Consider the following 6,934-nt stretch of genomic DNA (forward strand, 5'->3'; position numbering starts at 1 on the left):
TCCTTCTCTGCAACATCCAATACGCTCTGCCAATTCTGCCATGTAAATTTCTCTTGTATCCCTTTATGCTTTGTTTGACTTGTTGCCGTAGGAGCTCAGTAAATGTTGAGAACCCTATCATCCTATTTCATTTACTTCACATGATAAAAAAGGAGCCCCATACCATACTAAGAAATATCTCCAGATAGATAAAAATCTAAATATGAACAGCAAAGATATAAGACTCTGGGAAGATAATACAGGAGAATATCCTCATGACCTCGGAGCAGAGAAAGATTTCTTAAACAGGACACAAAACCACTAACTATAAAGGAAAAGTGTTAAAATTCAGCTCCTTTAAAACTAGGAGACCATTTATAGAGTGAAAAGGCTAGCCACAACAAAGTAAAGATATTTGCCATGCACATAACCAACACAGAACTAGTATTCAGAATTCACAAAGAACTCCTACAAATTATAACAAAAAGACAGTGAACTTAATGAAAAATGGGCAAGAGACTTACATGGGTTTGTGGGAAAAGAAGAAACCCAAATATCCAGTAAGCATGGAACGATGCTTAGTCCCATCTATCAACAGGGACATGAGGAATGAGGGAGGATGGATTACAAAGGGGCAGAGGGAAACTTTCCGGTGTGATGGTTGTGTTCATTATCTCAGTTTCTGGTTTTACAGATGTTTACTCATCAAGTTGTCACTCTAAATATGTGCAATTTGTTGTACATCAATTATAGCTCAACAAAGCTGCAACGCACATACACACATGATGACATACCATTTCGTACCCCCAAACTGGCAAAACATTTTTAAGCCTGGCAGTAACTAGCGTTGAGGAAGACATGAAGGAACAGAAGCTGATAGGATGCCGATGGCCATCTAAATTGATTTCAACCACTTCGGAAAACAGTTTGTGTTTATCTGTTAAAGCTGAAGATACACATTTCCCAGTACCCAGCAATTCCACTCCTAGCTATTTAACCTAGACAAATGTGTACATCTTTTCCAAAAGAGATATAGGAGATTCACAGCACATCCCACATGGCAGCCCAAACTGGAAATAACCGGACAGTCCATCAAGAGGAGAATGGGCAAACTGCGGGATTCTTCCTCTTTTTATTTTTTGAGAGAGAAGGGTGGGGAACATGTGCATGCAACTGGGAAAGGGGTCAGAGGGAGAGAGAGAATCTTAAACAGGCTCCACACCTAGCTCAGAGCTTGAGCTCATGACCCTGGGATCATGACCAGAGCCAAAATCAAGAGTCTACCGCTCAATTGACTGAGCCACCCAGGTGCCCCCAAACTGTGGGATCCTGTACAGCAAAAGCAATTAAACGACAGCACTTGTAACAACATGTGTGGAGCATGGGAATATAAAGTTGAGCAAAAGAAGGAAGATGCAAAGGAACGCATACAGGATGGTTCCGTTTGTATGAATGCAAAAGCCAAGAAACGGAATTCTTCCTTAGGGATGCAGAGGTAGGTGCTGAAACAATAAAGGAAAGCCAGGAGATTGTTATCCTAAATGTTAAGAGAGTGGCTCCTTGGACGTGGAAGCGGCAACTGCAATTGGTGAAGACACAGGGGAGGATTCTCTGGTATGGGCAAAGTTCTATTTTTGGACCTGGGTGGTGGTCACACTTGTGCGCACTTGTAACTATTTTTACAAGTCTACCAGCTGTCCATTTGTTGGAAGCACTTTTCTTCATGTGTCTATGTCCTATTTCACACCAAGAACATTTTTTAAAGACCCGGGACACAAGGGTGAGTTACACCAAATTTATGGGAAGGGCTGAAAGAAAAGGAGTCTACGAAAAAGACCGCAGGCGGCCAATCAAGAGAGAAGCAGCTCCCAGATTTCCAAAGGGGGTGGACAACAGCTCCAACCCTCACCCAGCCCCGCTCTGCCGGACACATCGGAGAGGGGCTGGGAGCCGCCAGCCTGTGTCCTTGCAAGCCGTAGCAGGAATATGCTCGCGCAAGAGAAAACTGAGCGAAGGCACAAACAGATGAGAATAAATACTATTAGAAGGCAAACATATGGGAAAATGTCTACTCTTCCTTAATGAGCAAAGACATACAAAATTTTAAAACCTGAATGGCCATTTTTTGCCTATTATAGTAGCTGAAATTGAGGGGAGGCGGAAGAAATTACAATATGTCAGGCTGAAAGAGTACCAAATTGATGCCTGGTTACTGGAGACTCATGCTATGAATAAATGCCATCCCTTTAAAATAAAATCTGGCAATATGCATCAGGAAATTTCACATGATCATACCATTTTACTCGTAATCCTACTTCTGGGAATCTATGCTAGGAAAATTATGCAAAGGAAGGAAAAGTCTCTATGAATGAGTCTGGAAGTGACTCAAGTGTCCCTCAACAAGTAAACCATTGAAAAGCAACTTTGAGTCCCGCTAAGTAAAAATCATAATTATGATAATGGGGAAGGAAGGAAACTAACACTTATTGAGTGATACTTTTTGACAGGTACTCTATCTATTAGGTGTATTACTCTATTTAGTTTAATACAATCACCTCCGAAGTCTTTGTACTGTTTCTTACATTTAACCATAGACAAACTAATAAATAAAATCTTTTTTAAAAGTTGGGGAGTGCCTGGATGCTGCAGTCATTAAGTGTCTGCCTTTGGCTCGGGTCATGATCCTGGGGTCCTGGGATCAAGCCCCACATGGGGCTCCCTGCTTGGCGGGAAGCCTGCTTCTCCCTCTCCCACTCCCCCTGCTTGTGTTCCCTTTCTTGCTGTGTCTCTCTCTGTCAAATAAATAAATAAAAATATTTTTTAAATTAAAAAATAAACAGAGAAACTGAAGCTCAGAGGAATGACACAACTTGCCAAAGATCACACAGTTGTGAGTAGAAGAACCAAGATTTGAGTACACATCTGTCTGAATAATAAGCCTCTGTAATTTTCACTCCATTACACTGCAATGTGAAAAAAATACCTCTACTGGAATTTCTTGAAGTATTTTCTCCCAAACACGTACGGTATTATGAATAGGTTTTCTTTTTTTAATACCAGACATAAAAGGTTTCTTTACCCCTGGACTTCTCAGAGCTTTTATCACGCTTTCACTCATTCAACCAGTAATTACTGGGTGTGTCAGACACTTAGGTATTGGGGATACACCAATGAAACCAAGAGACAAGATCCCTGCCCTCATGAAGCTTATATTCCAGTAAGCTGAGGCAAAATGCAAATAAATATCCCCTAAGTTACCCCAGATTGCAGCAGAATTAACAGGGTGACACGATAGATGGGCACTGGGAGGGGAGCTAGTCCAGATGGGTTGACTGATTGCAGAAGGTTCCTCTGCGGTGACTTTTGAACTGAGGCCTCAACAGGCCTGCAGAGAGACTCTTCCAGGCAGGGGGACAACAAATGCAAAGACCCCGAGGAGGGAGAGAGTTTGCTGTTTTCAAGGAATAGAGAGGAGCACAGTATGGCTGGGGAATCAGGAGTGAAACCCAGGGACCACACTGAGGAATTTGGATTCTATTCTAAGAGCAAAGGAAAGCCATTGGTGGGTTTTAGGAGGGTCACTGACATGCTTCAATTAAAATTTTTTTTTTTTTACTCTGGCTGCTCTGTGGCTAATAGATTGAAGCAACAATGAAGGCAGGAGACCAATGAGGAGACTGCTGACCAGGGAGAAGACTGCCAAAGCAAGCTAACCAGGGAGAACAGTGGCTTGGCCCTGGGTGGTGACTGCGGAGATGGGGAGAAGCAGAAGGATTTGGGTTAGATTTTGAATATTGAGCCAACTGGACTGGCTGGTGAATGGGAAGTGGGTGATAAGTGAAAGAGAGGAATCCAGAACAATTCCTAGGTCTTGGGTTTCAGCAGTGTGTGGATGGTAAAGATTTGAGGAAGAGAGGGTTTGAGAGGGGCAGAGGACTGAGTGGTTATACCTGATGTATATGAAATCTGAGGTGCCCATAGGACATACAAGTGGTGATGCCAGGTGGATTGGCAGTTCAGGGCTGGGGAGAAATTTGGGAGTCCTTGGAACCTCAATGGTTTAAAGCCCTGAAACCAGATGAGTTTCCCTAAGGAGAAGAGAAGAGGACCCAGGATGAGCCCTCGGGCTCTCCAATGCTCAGGCGGCCAGTAGAGAAGGAAAACCCCAGATGGGCAATTGAGTTGTGGACTGCCAAGAGGAGGGCTCTTACGTGCAGTGTTCCCAGGCCTTCCTGACCATGGAACCTGTTTGTCATGAGGCAGCTTGTGCTCATCAAAGCACAAGGAGATGCTGGCTTCTGCTACAGTGAGTGGAAAGGCAGGCTACAAAATGGTATGCAATTTATGATTGCAACCATGTACACCCACGGACAGAACATGCCTGGCATATGTGCTCAATAAGTATTCCTTGAATAAATTAATGAATGAAAAGGATTATGCATATGGACAACAGCCACAACACGACCGCTACCAGGGAATAAACAAAATTGACAGTAGTTGCTAGTCCCGAGATATGTCTAGAGATAGCTTTTCCAACTTGTCTGCAATGTTTCGTTGCCTATTTTTTCCTAATGGTGTTTTGCCAATTCCGTGCCTCCATCTGTCTCTGCTGCATTCAGGGATACTATTCCCAGACACTCTATAGAAATCCACTCTGCCTGCGTGCTCTTGCTCGTTTTGAAATCCTTGACACCATTCTTGGACTGTTTAATTCCAATTCCATTCAGTTCCAGCAACAAATATTTACTGAATCATTTCCAGCCTAAAGACATGGTATATATGAGGCCTGGCTTTCACGTTGCTCACGATCTAAAGGGAGATGGATCTGCAAACCTTACTCAAAATCCATTTCTCCTCTAGTACTCTGTAGTCCACTGTAGTCTTCTTCAGTTTATTCCTGGACTTTTTTTTTTAAGATTTTATTTATTCATTTGACAGAGAGAGAGAGAGCACAAGCTGGGGAGCGGCAGGGAGAGAGAGAGGGAGAGGGAAGCAGGCTCCCTGATGAGCAAGGAGCTGGATATGGGCTCGATCCCAAGACCCGGGGATCATGACCCGAGCCAAAGGCAGACATTCAACAGAAGGAGCCACCCAAGTGCCCCATCCCTGAACTTTGACCCCTATTTGTTCATGCTTTCATGCTTCCAATTAGTCCCCTCTAGCTTCCAGCTGTAGTCTTACCCCTGCCCTTCCAACTAGCTCACTGAAGTACCTACTCAAGGTAAATAAGCCCCATTGGCAAATATCTGGAATAAAAGATTACAATGGAGTTTCCACCACGAAGTGATTCCTTTGAGTTCCTGTGTAAACTGTCTTTATGGACATTTGCTCATTGTTGTTAAACATGTCTCTGTGTGTGTGACTGTTGCTTCTCTGTTTTTGGAAGGACTCCTAAGGATTTTCATAGGTTTTGCTAAGAGAAGCCACCTTTATTTTTATTTTTTTAAGATTTTATTTATTTATTTGACACAGAGAGACAGTAAGAGAGGGAGCACAAGCAGGGAGAGTGGGAGAGGGAGAAGCAGGCTCCCCGTTGAGCAGGGAGCCTGATGTGGGGTTCGATTCCAGGACTCTGGGATCATGACCTGAAGTGAAGGCAGAGATTGAACCCCCTGAGCCACCCAGGCGCCCCTAGAAGGCACCTTTGCACTGTACAACACCTCACCTTCCAGCCAGATGTCATCACATAGAGCTTTGAATACGTGAATTGATACATTTTACCGAAAAAGGAAAAAACACTGGCTCATGCAAACATAATAGTTGAGAGTGTGTCAAGCATTGTTCCTAAGGGCTTTGTTTAAATTCATGATTTAATGCTCCCAACACCCAGTGAGGAAGATATTAGTAGTACCCTGTTTTACAGAGGAGGTCCAGAAATGTTAAGTAACTCACCGGTGATGTCACAGCTAGTATGTGACAAAACTGGGATTCATACCCAGACAGTTGGGTTCCAATGTTACCCTTACTGTAGTCACTACAAACTTACTCACGTATACGGATACATCATACATCACCTTCTATGTTGTTTTAAGTCCATTAACATGGATTACCGTCTGGTCCATATGAGTCTCTTAAAGCAGACCGAGCAGATGTTCACCTCATTAAGTTAGAAGGGGCAACACTGAGACACTACAATGACCCCCTCGACCACGTGAACTTACATCCTTTTTGGAGCAAGAGTTTTGTTGAGGTTACAAGAGAGTAATGGGTCTAACATGGCTAAAACAGCTACTATCTTGGAACATTTTAGCTGTAATCCTAATTTCAAAGGGAAAAAGCCCCCCAAAGGCCTATAATTCATTTACTTTGCTTAAGAAATGTCGTTTCAGCAGAGCAAAGACTACCACTTGGGAACCTTGCCATGGCACTGTTCCCTAAGCCAATTTAGTATCAGACCAGAGGCCTTGGATGGAATCCAAAGGAGGTTTATTTCTGAAGTAATAAGATACCCTTGCTAGATGGCAACTTCTCTTCCTGAGGCAGTCTTATGGTCTGGATACAGAGAAGAAAGTTTTATAGGAAAATCTTGTTATACTATTAGCTCATTAAGTGATCAAGGCACTTCTTTCAAGAATAACAAGTCAGCTGGGATGCTTGGGTGGCTCAGTGGGTTAAGCCTCTGCTTTTGGCTCAGGTCATGATCCCAGAGTCCTGGGATCGAGCCCCACATCGGGTTCTCCGCTCCACGGGGAATCTGCTTCCTCCTCTCTCTCTCTCTCTCTCTCTCTCTGCCTGCCTCTCTGACTACGTGTGACCTCTGTCTGTCAAATAAATAAATAAAATCTTAAAAAAAAAAGAATAACAAGTCAGTGAAGAAAAACAGGTACCCTTACGCAGGATCAACGGGAGTATTGGTTGGTCTTCCCTCTTTGGAAAAAAGTTTGACAATTAACTATGCAAAACTCGAAGTTCAAAATCCTTTGTCCTGACTGTTCCGTGTGTGGGAATCTATACT

This window comes from Mustela erminea, chromosome X, assembly GCF_009829155.1.
Source record: "Mustela erminea isolate mMusErm1 chromosome X, mMusErm1.Pri, whole genome shotgun sequence".
Classification (NCBI taxonomy): Eukaryota; Metazoa; Chordata; class Mammalia; order Carnivora; family Mustelidae; genus Mustela; species Mustela erminea.